We start from the raw sequence: 13,665 nt of genomic DNA, 5'->3' as shown, positions 1-13,665 counted from the left end.
TGAGCACCTCAAACCGGCGAGCAGCATACACATGGCTCGACACAGATTCTATACCCACCAACGTCGTTGCGGATCTCCGGCGTTTGGCCAGCCTCTGTAAGTTCACAGACGCCTGCAGGGGGGAGATGTTAAGGGATTTCTTTATTGAGGGCATTGGTCATGCGGGGATTTTCCGAAAGTTAATTGAGACCAAGGACTTGACTTTGGAAGCGGCGGCGTTGATGGCTCAGACTTTCATGGCGGGGGAGGAGGAAACCAAAATAATATACGTGCGCAATTCTGCCTCCAACACAGCGGGGGATCAGGGAGTCAATATCATAAACGCGACTCAGAGCCCTGCAGGCAGGCAAGGGCAGTTTGACACACCCCAGGCAGCAATAGACCCCAGAGCAGGTTTTCAACAGAGACAATGGCAGGCTGAATGGACATTTACGCCATCACAGTGGACAATGCGGTCCGGGATGGGGCCATTGACATCCACTAACAGGGTACTCAAGGGCAGTCAAAGGGACAATCAGTGAGGAATGCCGGGTCGTAGCTCCTTTGTTCACAACAGTGGGAATCTCAGCTCATGCTGGAGGTGTGGGGGCAAACACTCTGCCAGGACTTGCAGGCTTCAACAATTCATCTGCAGAAATTGCAACCTCCGTGGCCATTTAGCTTGAATGTGCAGGAAGCCTGTAACCAGGCTAATTTACAAGGCAGATGGACCAGAAGAGGGGTCTGTGATGCAGAATGACTCTTGGGGCAAATCAATGAATGCTGAAGTTCAGCAGGTTCATGTACAAACATTCACAGCTCATATACCAAAACGCCACCAATGATGATGAGGGTTTTATTAAACGACATCCCTGTATGCATGGAGCTGGACACGGGGGCCAGCCAGTCACTCATGAGCGTTCAACAATTTGAAACGCTATGGTCACACAAAGCCAGTAGACCCAAACTAGAACGCATTGAGACACAACTACGGACGTATACCAAAGAAATCATTCCGGTACTAGGCAGTGCAATGTTGGCGGTCACACACAATGGATCAGTGAACCGGCTCTGGATTGTCCCGGGCAATGGTCTCGCACTGTTGGGAAGGAGCAGGTTAGCTGAGATGAACTGGAAATGGGGGGATGTGCACGCAATGTCATCTGTGGAGCGAAGTTCGTGCTCACAAGTCCTACAACAATTTAAGTCACTATTCCAACCTGGCGTCGGGACGTTCAAAGGTACCAAAGTAGTGATACGCATCACCCCGGACGCCAGACCACTGCACCATAAAGCCAGAGTGGTGCCGTATGTGATGCGGGAGAAAATTGAGAGCGAATTGGACCGTTTGCTGAGAGAGGGCATCATCTCACCCGTTGAATTCAGCGACTGGGCGAGCCTCATCATTCCCATCTTAAAAGCGGATGGTTCTGTCAGGATCTGTGGCGACTACAAGGCCACTATCAATCGGGTGTCCCTACAAGACCAATACCCGCTCCCGAGAGCAGAGGATCTTTTCGCCACACTGGCAGGCGGCAAGCTGTTTACCAAGTTGGATCTCACTTCAACCTACATGATCCAAGAACTGGCCGACGAATCTAAACTACTGACCACCATCACTACGCACAAGGGACTGTTCGTTTACAACAGGTGCCCGTTTGGCATTCAATCAGCGGTCGCGATTTTTCAAAGAAACATGGAAAGCCTGCTTAAATCCATTCCTGGAACAATCGTATTTCAGGACGACACCCTCATCACGGGTCATGACACCGAGGAACATCTCCACAACCTGGAGGAGGTGCTACGCCGACTGGACCGGGTAGGTCTGCGACTCAGGAGGTCTAAATGTGTGTTTTTGGCTCCTGAGGTTGAGTTTCTGGGCAGGAGGGTTGCTGCAGATGGGATTCGGCCCATCGAATCCAAAACAGGCGATTCGACAAGCGCCCAGGCCCGGCAACACATCGGCGTTGCGTTCATTTCTGGGACTCTTGAACTATTTCGGGAACTTTCTGCCGAACTTAAGCACGTTGTTGGAGCCGCTTCACATGCTCCTGCGTAAGGTTTGTGATTGGTTTTGCGGGGACTGTCAAGAACGGGCTTTCAATCGGGCGCGGAACCTACTTTGTTCAAATAAGTTATTGACCCTGTACGACCCCTGTAAGAAATTGGTTCTGACGTGTGATGCATCGTCCTATGGGGTTGGGTGCGTGTTGCAGCAGAGTAATGCTGAGGGCCAACTACAACCTGTGGCTTATGCTTCCAGGTCGCTCTCTCAAGTAGAACGGGGATATGAGATGGTTGAGAAGGAGACAATCGCATGTGTCTATGGTGTAAAAAAAATGCATCAGTGCCTTTTTGGCAAGAGGTTCGAATTAGAAATGGACCACAAGCTGTTGACATCCCTGCTGTCAGACAGCAAGGCTGTCAATGCCAACGCGTCAACCCGCATACAGTGATGGGCTCTCACGCTGGCTGCAAATGACTACTCCATCCGGCACCGGCCTGGCACCGAAAATTGTGCTAACGCGCTCAGCAGGCTTCCACTGGCCACCACCAAGGGGGCAGCGGAGCAAAGCGCTGAGGTGGTCATGCCCGTTGATGCCTTTGACAGCGCAGGCTCCCCCATCACAGCCCGCCAGATCAAAATCTGGACAAACAGAGATCCCCTCCTATCCCTGATTAAGAAATGTGTCCTGTGTCCTGACAGGGGATTGGGCGCCCACACACAGAGCATGCCCTGAGGAGGTCAGACCGTTTCACAGGCGGATGGATGAGCTCTCCATCCAAGCTGACTGCCTACTATGGGGCAGCCGGGTAGTCATGCCCCAGAGGGGCAGGGAGGCATTCATCAGGGAACTCCACAGTGAGCATCCTGGCATCGTTCTGATGAAGGCCATTGCCTAGTCACATGTTTCGTGGCCGGGAAGTGATTCAGACCTGGAACACTGTGTTCGCATGTGCACGACATGTGCCCAGCTGGGTAATGCCCCCAGGGAGACCCCGCTCAGTCCAGGCCTTGGTCATGTATTCATGCAGACTATGCGGGTCCGTTCATGGGAAAAATGTTTCTCATTGTGGTAGATGCGTACTCGAAATGGATCGAGTGCATCATTTTGAATTCGTGCACGACATCCACCACTGTGGAGACTCTACGTGCGGTTTTTGCAACCCACGGCTTGCCGGACATCCTTGTTAGTGATAATGGTCCATGTTTCACGCGCTCCGAATTCCGGGAGTTCATGTCGGGCAATGGCATCAACCATGTCAGGATAGCACCGTTCAAGCCGGCCTCCAAGGGCCAGGCGGAACGTGTGGTCCAAATCATTAAACAAGTCCTGCTCAGGATTAAAGGACCCTCCATTCAATGCCGCCTATCGCGCCTCCAGCTCTTTACATTATACATTAATGATTTGGATGAAGGAATTGAGTGTAATATCTCCAAGTTTGCAGATGACACAAAACTGGGTGGTGGTGTGAGCTGTGAGGAGGATGCTAAGAGGCTGCAGGGTGATTTGGACAGGTTAGGTGAGTGGGCAAATGCATGGCAGATGCAGTATAATGTGGATAAATGTGAGGTTATCCACTTTGGTGATAAAAACACGAAGGCAGAATATTATCTGAATGGTGGCAGATTAGGAAAAGGGGAGATGCAACGAGACCTGTGTGTCATGGTTCATCAGTCATTGAAAGTTGGCATGCAGGTACAGCAGGAGGTGAAGAAGGCAAATGGCATGTTGGCCTTCATAGCAAGGGGATTTGGGTATAGGAGCAGGAAGGTCTTACTGCAATTGTACAGGTCTCACCTGGAATATTGTGTTCAGTTTTGGTCTCCTAATCTGAGGAAGAACGTTCTTGCTGTTGAGGGAGTGCAGCGAAGGTTCACTAGACTGATTCCAGGAATGGCTGGACTGACATATGAGGATAGACTGGATCAACTGGGCCTTTATACACTGGAGTTTAGAAAGATGAGAGGGGATCTCATAGAAACATATAAGATTCTGACGGGCCGGGACAGGTTAGATGCCGGAAGAATGTTCCCGATGTTGGGGAAGTCCAGAACCAGGGGACACAGTCTTAGGATAAGGGGTAGGCCATTTAGGACTGAGATGAGGAGGAACTTCTTCACTCAGAGAGTTGTTAACCTGTGGAATTCCCTGACGAAGAGAGTCGTTGATGCCAGTTCATTGAATATATTCAAGAGGGAGTTAGATATGGCCCTTACGGCTAAAGGGATCAAGGGATATGGAGAGAAAGCGGGAAAGAGGTACTGAGGTGAATGATCAGCCATGATCATATTGAATGGTGTTGCAGGCTCGAAGGGCCGAATGGCCTACTCCTGCACCTATTTTCTATGTTTCTACGTTTCTATGCAGGCCTATAGGTCCCGACCGCACTCGCTCACGGGGGTCCCGCCCGCTGAGCTACTTATGAAACGAACACTCAGTTGTCCCTCATTCACCCAGTCCTGACCGACATAGTTGAGGGCAAGCGCCAGTCCCAAAACGAGTACCATGACCGAAATTCAAGGGGGAGATGTATAGAAATAAATAACCCCTTATTTGTCCTCAATCAAGCTGTGGGGCCCAAATGGCTTGAGAGTACTGTAATAGACAAAGAGGGGAACAGGGTCATCGTGGTTAAACTTAACAATGGGCAGATATGACGTAAGCATCTGGACCATGAGGAACCCGAGGAAGACCATGAGATGGTGCTCACACCACCGCCAGTGAACGAGCAACAAGAACATTCAGCAGCATGCACAGTCCCTGCTGTCAGCCTGGACAGGCCGGAATCACCACAGGTGACAGACACTCACGCCAAGGCTCAACAACCAGAGCCCCAATTGTGGCGCTCCACGAGGGAGCGTAGACCACCTGAAAGACTTAACCTATGATCCCAATAAGACTTTGGGGGGGGAGGTTATGTCATGTATGTAGCCTCTATGTAACACCACTGCAATACTGTATATACTTAAACAATGCACAACTTGACCACAGAGGGTGAATTTGTGTGAGACACTCCTTACCTGGTCATCCAGGTATATAAAGGGAGGTCCCACGCAGGGTCATCACTTCTTGGTCCCGTGAATAAAGGTTCAGGTCATAGAGTGACCTTGTCCATAGAATGTGCCTCGTGTGGGTTTTGTACCATTGATTAAGGACTTTACACCTTGCACGATGTTAGGTTTGTTTTATAACGTAGTACTTGTATTGAGTGAGGATTTGAAAATAAAATCTACCCTTACAAGATGATAATTAAAGGGGCAGTGCCGTAATGAAAAAAGTTGGTAAATCTTTTCCATTGTGTCAGTCTTGGTTCAGTGGTAACATGTTCACCTTTCAGAAGGTTGAAGCCTCACTCCAGAAACCAGAGCAAATATTTAGGCTGCCACTTCAGTGCAGTACTGAGGGAGTACTGCACTATCAGAGGTACAATCTTTCTGAGCCCATCGCCCTCTCAGGTGGGTGTAAAAGATCCAATGGCACCATTTCAAAGAGCTGCAGAGTAGTTCGCCAGAATGAAAGTCTTGCATTTATATAGCGCCTTTCATGACCACCGGATATCTCAAAGCACTTTACAAGCCAATGAAATACTCTCCAAAGTATTTCATTCACTTGTAAAGTGCTTTGAGATGTCCGGTGGTCATGAAATGCGCTATATAAATGCAAGACTTTCATTCTTTTTGTATGATTCATGATCTTACTGTGATGGTCAATTGCTACCTTCACAGCCGTTAATCCATAAGTGCAAGTGGCAATGAAATTATACACCATCTTTTGAGTGAATTGCTTTAATGTTATTTAAAACTGTGCTGCCTGTAGCACACATCTGTGTATTTTGCTGATGGTGCCACACCATCTGTAATGGGTTGATGAAAGCCAACTCTGGAAATGGGTATCCATGCCAACAAAGGCACAAGCACCACCTCATTTAAATTACTACATTGCTGTCAGAGTTCGGGCTGCCTCAGGGAGAAGTGTAATATAAAGTGAGTACAGCACGAGAGTAAACTTGAATCTCGCCACAAAATCTTGGTGCTCTGCACAAGGTCAGGTAAAGCTGAAAAAAACAGAAACATATTCCTATACTGCAAAAGGTGAGGACTTCTAAACTTCCAACATTTCAGCATAGACCTCTTGGTTTAAAACTTTGCCAGAACCTTAGTCATTGTCACAAATCAAACCTTTGATTGCAGCTGGAGGAAGTCAACAAGGGATAAATCAATCCATTAATATGCCACTTTTCATTTCATTCCAAATAAGAGGTCATTGCAGAGTGCTGTATTTTCCTTTGGCTAGTTATGACATGATTAACAACCATTCTTGACTGGAGAGCTGTCGGTTGAAAGAGCTGGTGTAATAAAACACATCCTGAAGACTAATAAGGCAGGAGGAGTTATTGCCTCCATAAGCAGATGTCTGGATTAAGTCACCTTTACGATATACAGACAGGAGAAACAATATAATATACTACATTTTATGTACCAATAAGCCACATAGAATCTGGTTCTGAAACAAGATGTTTGCAAAGACTGAAGTTTACCTTTCTACAGCAGCTATTATTTTCTCTTAGGACCGGTTAAGAATTACTTTTGGTTCTCACTGGCAGCCTGTCAAGCACAAGTGAGGTCAGAACTGCCCTGGAAAAGGCAAATGGAAGCATCCATCTGTGAATGTCTGTTGATTCCTGCCAAAAACATGATTTCATTCACAGGTCCAAATGAATCCATTGAGTCACTTTCACTGGCTTTCTGGAATTTTCCACTGGAACCCTCCAAATGACATTATTTCAAGTACAATGTATTGTAGCAATAGAATATCAAGCATTGGTGCTAGTTGTTAATGGTAAACTTCAAATTCCTGCTCATTATACTGACAAAAATAAAACTACGCAGTCATTGCTGGCAGCAAGCACTGGTGCTGTCTGAAAGAAACGTTGCAGTGTCCCCAGGTGGTCACTCACCTATACCATCAGGATTTGTTTTATTAATAGCACAAGCTGGCAGTTGAGCAGAAACAAAATAGAAGATGGAATTCAAAAAATCATTGGCACCAACCCCCTTGATTATTAAATTAATAATGTTTTTCCTGTATAAGACAACCAAGCCATCTAACTAACACCTCGCCCGTGCAAATATCGCACCACATTCACTCACGTAAAAAAAAATCAAATAATTATTTCACCTTTCTCACCCTCTCCCCCTCACTCCCCGTCCCCCCACCCTAAAAAACAAACTGAGACCACAACCCCTGTTGTGCACCACTGGGGCTCGATTGCAGTCTCTAATCCAGTGCAGGCATCAGTCACACATCTCACCTTACTGCTGGTCATAGCCTTTTCTTCCAATCATAATTAAGCTTGAATGAAGTTCTGGGTACAGTCAAGACACATGCATGATTAGTTTATTAAACACAAATCAGGTATTTCATGCACTTTGCAGCCCAGACCACTGTAGACCACTCAGATTCACACACCCTCCAGTCTAATGGGCCCAAGTTTCGGCCTCAGTTGCTCCTGATTTTTTGGAGCAACTGGTGTAGAACGGAGTATCTTAGAAATTCAAATTCTCGGCATTTAGTTTGCTCCAGTTCTAGTCAGTTAGAACAGTTTCACTTTGGAACAGAATTTTTTTTTCAAAAGTGAGCGTGTCCGGCCACTTACGCCTGTTTTCAAAGTTTCGGCAGTGAAAACTTACTCCAAACTAACTTAGAATGGTGTAAGTGAAGATTTTTGTACGCTCGAAAAAACCTTGTCCACACTTTAGAAAATCAGGCGTAGATTACAAATTAGGCGTCGGGAACGAGGTGGGGGGGAGGGGGGGAAGGGAAGTCATTAAATTCTACAATCAATCCTTAGTTATACTTATACAAATATTATACAAATAAATCCAACCTGAATAAAAATTTATAAGTAAAGAAAAGATTAAATAAACCATGTTCCTACCTGTGTGAAACATCAGCAGCCTTCGAGCTGCTGTGCTTGCAGGCCTTTCATGTTGGAGACAGGCAGGGGTGTGGCGTCAATGTCTCGACGGCAGCCCCAACAGCGGCAGCAAGCAGCCTTCGAGCTGAGCTGCTGTGCTGCAGGCAGGCCTTCATTCTGTTAGTGGCTGGCCAGCAGCCGAAGGATCAACACCGGAGGCACGCAGCTTTTCAAGGGGGCTGAGGCCATTCGGCCATGGGATAGGAGCGGACTCAGTGGCTGGCCGGCAGCCGAAGGATCAACACCGGAGGCACGCAGCTTTTCAAGGGGGTTGAGGCCATTCGGCCATGGGATAGGAGCGGCGTCAGTGGCTGGCCAGCAGCCGAAGGATCAACACCGGAGGCACGCAGCTTTTCAAGGGGGCTGAGGCCATTCGGCCATGGGATAGGAGCGGCGTCAGTGGCTCGACGGCAGCCGAGTCCTTTTAAAAATGGCCAAGTGCCAATGTTTGTTTGACACTGCGCGTGCGTGCACGCTCCAATGCGCATGCGCAGGGTTGCCGGCACCATGTTGGCTCATTTAAATTGGACCCGCCCCCCACTACTTACAGAATCGGCGTGAGTGTTGGCTCCGCCCCCCGCTGTGAAGAGCGCGCCGCGCCAAGCTGCAATCGAGCTCCGAGAAGCCGGAGAATATCGAAGTTTTTTTCTAGTGCACTTTTAGGCGCAAAGAACAGGCATCCAGCTCGGAGGTGCGCCGTTTTATCTACAAACACAAAATTTTATTTCAATACAGTTTGGCTGTAACTAAACGTGGCTTACTTTATATTTACTTACTCCAAAATGCAGGGAGAAGGGGAAAACCCTTTGTCCAAGTACGCATGGCAGAAAAGCAAGGACTTCCATTCCAGGCTGGAACACGTTACATATGTAAGCAATTAGGGGGAAAAACCCTGCAATTTGAAATAAAAACAGCAATTGCTGCAAGTACACAACAGGTTCATCAGCAAATTAAGGGGAATCTTTACAGATGCCAACAGACCTGCTGTGTATTTCCCATATTTTCTGCTTTTGATACGTTACATGTAATTATGCATTCTCTTTATTCATGGGTATGGTTATACATGGCTACATCATCAACTGCAAATCTTTTAGCATATACAATGCATCATCATCTCCTCACATCAGAGAAACCTCTGTCCAATTTTTGCCAAAACCATTGCAGGGATTGTTCATTAGAGTGTTTTGATCATTATTAGACACACAGCCCAACAGAAGTTTTGACCAAAAAAATTGCATGCCTTGACCCACAAAAGACTCAGAAGGGATTTTTAACCTTCCCCACCCAATTTCCACCGGGCAACGGGCACTTAGAAATGGCCCGAGTGACTTACCGACCGAAAGCTCAGCTGGATCCCGACAATCCAGATTTTAATCCGAGCACACTGCGCAAGGCACCCACCTGAAGCCGGCAGGGGCCTTCTCTAAAATATGCCTTATCGGAGTCCAATGACATCATCGGGCCCCAACTGCGATTTTAACTCTTGAGTGGGGATGCCGCTGAGGCTTTCCTGCTGTGCTGAAGCAAGTCAGAAGAGGATTGGGTGTGAAGAGGCCCGGAAAGACAAGTTTAAAACTTTCCTTTGTGGGGCCAAGAGGTAAATTAGATCGTTGGCATGGTAATGAAATCTCCGTGGCCTCATGCTGGCCACAGGCGGGTCAGAAACAAGCGGGCTCCCACGGTTTCCCGCCAGAAATTAATTGAAGCCAAGATTTTAGCTAACAAGGTGATATTTCTCCACCAAACCTGTCTTTGACTATTAAAAAGGTACCTACTGCGTACACATTACAGCAGAGAAAGGAAAGGAACAGAGTATCTGATGCACGAGGCAAGAAAAAAATAAAACAGCCAACCGATGAAGCTGGAATCTTCCTGGCCCCTATAGGTCACTCAAGTCAGACATCAAAGTGTTCATTTTATAGATTTTAAACAACAACTTGTATTTATATAGCGCCGTTAATGTAGTGAAATGTCCCACGGCGCTTCACTGGTGTATTATAAGATAAAACAATTTGACACCGAGCCCATAAGTAGAAATTAATGCAGGTGACCAAAGAGGTAGGTTTTAAGAAATAAAGAGAGGTAGAGAGGCAGAGATGTTTAGGCAGGGAGTTCCAGAGCTTGGGGCCTAGGCAACAGAAGGCACAGCCACCAATGGTTGAGTGATTATAATCAGGGATGTTCAAGAGTTAAAGGACATAGAAACATAGAAAATAGGTGCAGAAGTAGGCCATTCGGCCCTTTGAGCCTGCACCACCATTCAATATGATCATGGCTGATCACGCAACTTCAGTACCCCATTCCTGCTTTCTCTCCATACCCTTTGATCCCATTAGCCATAAGGGACACATCTAACTCCCTTTTGAATATATCTAACGAACTGGCCTCAACAACATTCTGTGGTAGGGAATTCCACAGGTTCACAATTCTCTGAGTGAAGAAGTTTCTCCTCATCTCGGTCCTAAATGGCTTACCCCTTATCCTTAGACTGTGACCCCTGGTTCTGTACTTCCCCAACATCGGGTACATTCTTCCTGCATCTAATCTGTCCAATCCCGTCAGAATTTTATATGTTTCTATGAGATCCCCTCTCGTTCTTCTAAATTTCAGTGAATATAAGCCTAGTCGATCCAGTCTTTCTTCATATGTCAGTCCTGCCATCCCGGGAATCAGTCTGGTGAACCTTCGCTGCACTCCCTCAATAGCAAGAATGTCCTTCCTCAAATTAGGAGACCAAAACTGTACACAATATTCAAGGTGTGGCCTCACCAACTGCAGTAAGACCCCCCTGCTCCTATACTCAAATCCTCTCGCTATGAAGGCCAACATGCCATTTGCCTTCTTCACCGCCTGTTGTACCTGCATGCAAACTTTCAATGACTGATCTGCCTTGATACCCAGGTCTCATTGCACCTCCCCTTTTCCTAATCTGTCACCATTCAGATGATATTCTGCCTTCCTCACGTTTATCTACATTATACTGTATCTGCCATGCATTTGCCCACTCGCCTAACCTGTCCAAGTCACCCTGCAGCCTCTGAGCATCCTCCTCACAGCTCACACTGCCACCCAGCTTAGTGTCATCTGCAAATTTGGAGATATTACATTCAATTCCTTCGTCTAAATCATTAATGTATATTGTAAATAGCTGGGATCCCAGCACTGAACCTTGTGGTACCACACTTGTCACTGCCTGTCATTCTGAAAAGGACCCATTTATTCCTACTCTTTGCTTCCTGTCTGCCAACCAGTTCTCTATGCACGTCAGTACATTACCCCCAATACCATGTGCCTTTATTTTGCACACTAATCTCTTGCGTGGGACCATGTCAAAAGCCTTTTGAAAGTCCAAATACACCACACCCACTGGTTCTCCCTTGTCCACTCTACTAGTTACATCCTCAAAAAATTCTAGAAGATTTGTCAAGCATGATTTCCCTTTCATAAATCCATGCTGACTTGGACCGATCCTGTCACTGCTTTCCAAATGCAATGCTCTTACATCTTTGATTATTGATTCCAACATTTTCCCCACTACCGATGTCAGACTAGCTGGTCTATCATTCCCTATTTTCTTTCTTCCTCCTTTTTTAAAAAGTGGGGTTACATTAGTTACCCTCCAATCCATAGGAACTGATCCAGAGTCTATAGAATGTTGGAAAATGATCACCAATGCATCCACTATTTCTAGGGCCAGTTCCTTAAGTACTCTGGGATGCAGACTATCAGGCCCTGGGGATTTATCAGCCTTCAATCTCATCAATATCCCTAACACAATTTCCTGACTAATAAGGATTTTCTTCAGTTCCTCCTTCTCGCTAGACTCTCGGTCCCCTAGTATTTCCGGAAGGTTATTTGTGTCTTCCTTAGTGAAGACAGAACCAAAGTATTTGTTCAGTTGGGCTGCCATTTCTTTGTTCCTCATTATAAATTCACCTGATTCTGACTGCAAGGGACCTACATTTGTCGTCACTAATCTTTTTCTCTTCACATATCTATAGAAGCTTTTGCAGTCAGTTTTTATGTTCCCTGCAAGCATACTCTCACACTATTTTCCCCCTCCTATTTAAACCCTTTGTCCTCCTCTGCTGAATTCTAAATTTCTCCCAATTCCTCGGGTTTGCTGCTTTTTCTGGCCAATTTATATGCCTCTTCCTTGGATTTAACACTATCCCTAATTTCCCTTGTTAGCCACGGTTGAGCCACCTTCCCCATTTTATTTTTATGCCAGACAGGAATGTACAATTGTTGAAGTTCATCTATGTGATTTTTAAATGTCTGTCATTGCCTATCCACTGTCAACCCTTTAAGTATCATTCGCCAGTCTATCCTAGCCAATTCACATCTCATACCATCGAAGTTACCTTTCTTTAAGTTCAGGACCCTAGTCTCTGAATTAACTGTGTCACTCTCCATCTTAATGAAGAATTCTACCATATTATGGTCACTCTTCCCCAAGGGGCCTCGCACAACAAGATTGCTAATTAATCCTCTCTCATTACACAACACCCAGTCGAAGATGGCCAGCTCTCTAGTTGGTTCCTCAACATATTGGTCTCGAAAACCATCCCTTATACACTCCAGGAAATCCTCCTCTGCCATATTGCTACCAGTTTGGTTAGCCCAATCTATATGTAGATTAAAGTCACCCATGATAACTGCTGTAACTTTATTGCACGCATCCCTAATGTCCTGTTTGATGCCATCCCCAACCACCACGACTACTGTTTGTTGGTCTGTACACAACTCCCACGAACGTTTTCTGCCCTTTGGTGTTCCGCAACTCTACCCATACAGATACCACATCATCCAAGCTAATGTCCTTCCTTACTATTGCGTTAATCTCCTCTTTAACCAGTAATGCTACCCCACCTCCTTTTCCTTTCTGTCTATCCTTCCTGAATATTGAATACCCCTGGATGTTGAGTTCCCAGCCTTGGTCACCCTGGAGCCATGTCTCCATAATCCCAATTACATCATATCCATTAACAGCTATCTGCGTAGTTAAGTCATCCACCTTATTATGAATGCTCTTCACATTGAGACTCAGAGCCTTCAGGGACTCGTTGTCCTTTTAGAATTATGTTGTAATGTGGCACTTTTTGATTTTTGCTTTTGATTTCTCTGCCCACCACTTTTCCTTATCTCCTTTCTACCTTTTGCTTCTGCCCCCATTTTACTTCCCTCTGTCTCCCTGCATAGATTCCCATCCCTCTGCCATATTAGTTTAAACCCTCCCCAACAGCACTCGCAACCACGCCCCCTAGGTCATCGGTTCCGGTCCTGCCCAGGTACAGACTGTCCAGTTTGTACTGGTCCCACCTCCCCCAGAACTGGTTCCAATGTCCCAGAAATTTGAATCCCTCCATCTTGCACCATTCCTCATGGCTGAGATTCTTCTTTTCCTCTTCATGTAGTTGTGCCTATTTGCACATATTGAACAGAGTCAAATGTTGCGCATTTTCATCTTAATTATCCTGCTATTTCTACTCTGACTAGCACGTGGCACTGGTAGCAATCCTGAGATTACTACTTTTGAGGTCCTACTTTTTAATTTAACTTCTAGCTCCCTAAATTCAGCTTGTAGGACCTCATCCCATTTTTTACCTATATCGTTGGTACCTATATGCACCATGACAACTGGCTGTTCACCCTCCCCCTCCAGAATGTCCTGCAGCTGCTCTGAGACACCCTTGACCCTTG

Source organism: Pristiophorus japonicus, chromosome 4 (assembly GCF_044704955.1).
Source record: "Pristiophorus japonicus isolate sPriJap1 chromosome 4, sPriJap1.hap1, whole genome shotgun sequence".
In the NCBI taxonomy this organism is placed as follows: domain Eukaryota; kingdom Metazoa; phylum Chordata; class Chondrichthyes; family Pristiophoridae; genus Pristiophorus; species Pristiophorus japonicus.
Note: the sequence above shows the minus strand (reverse complement) of the source record.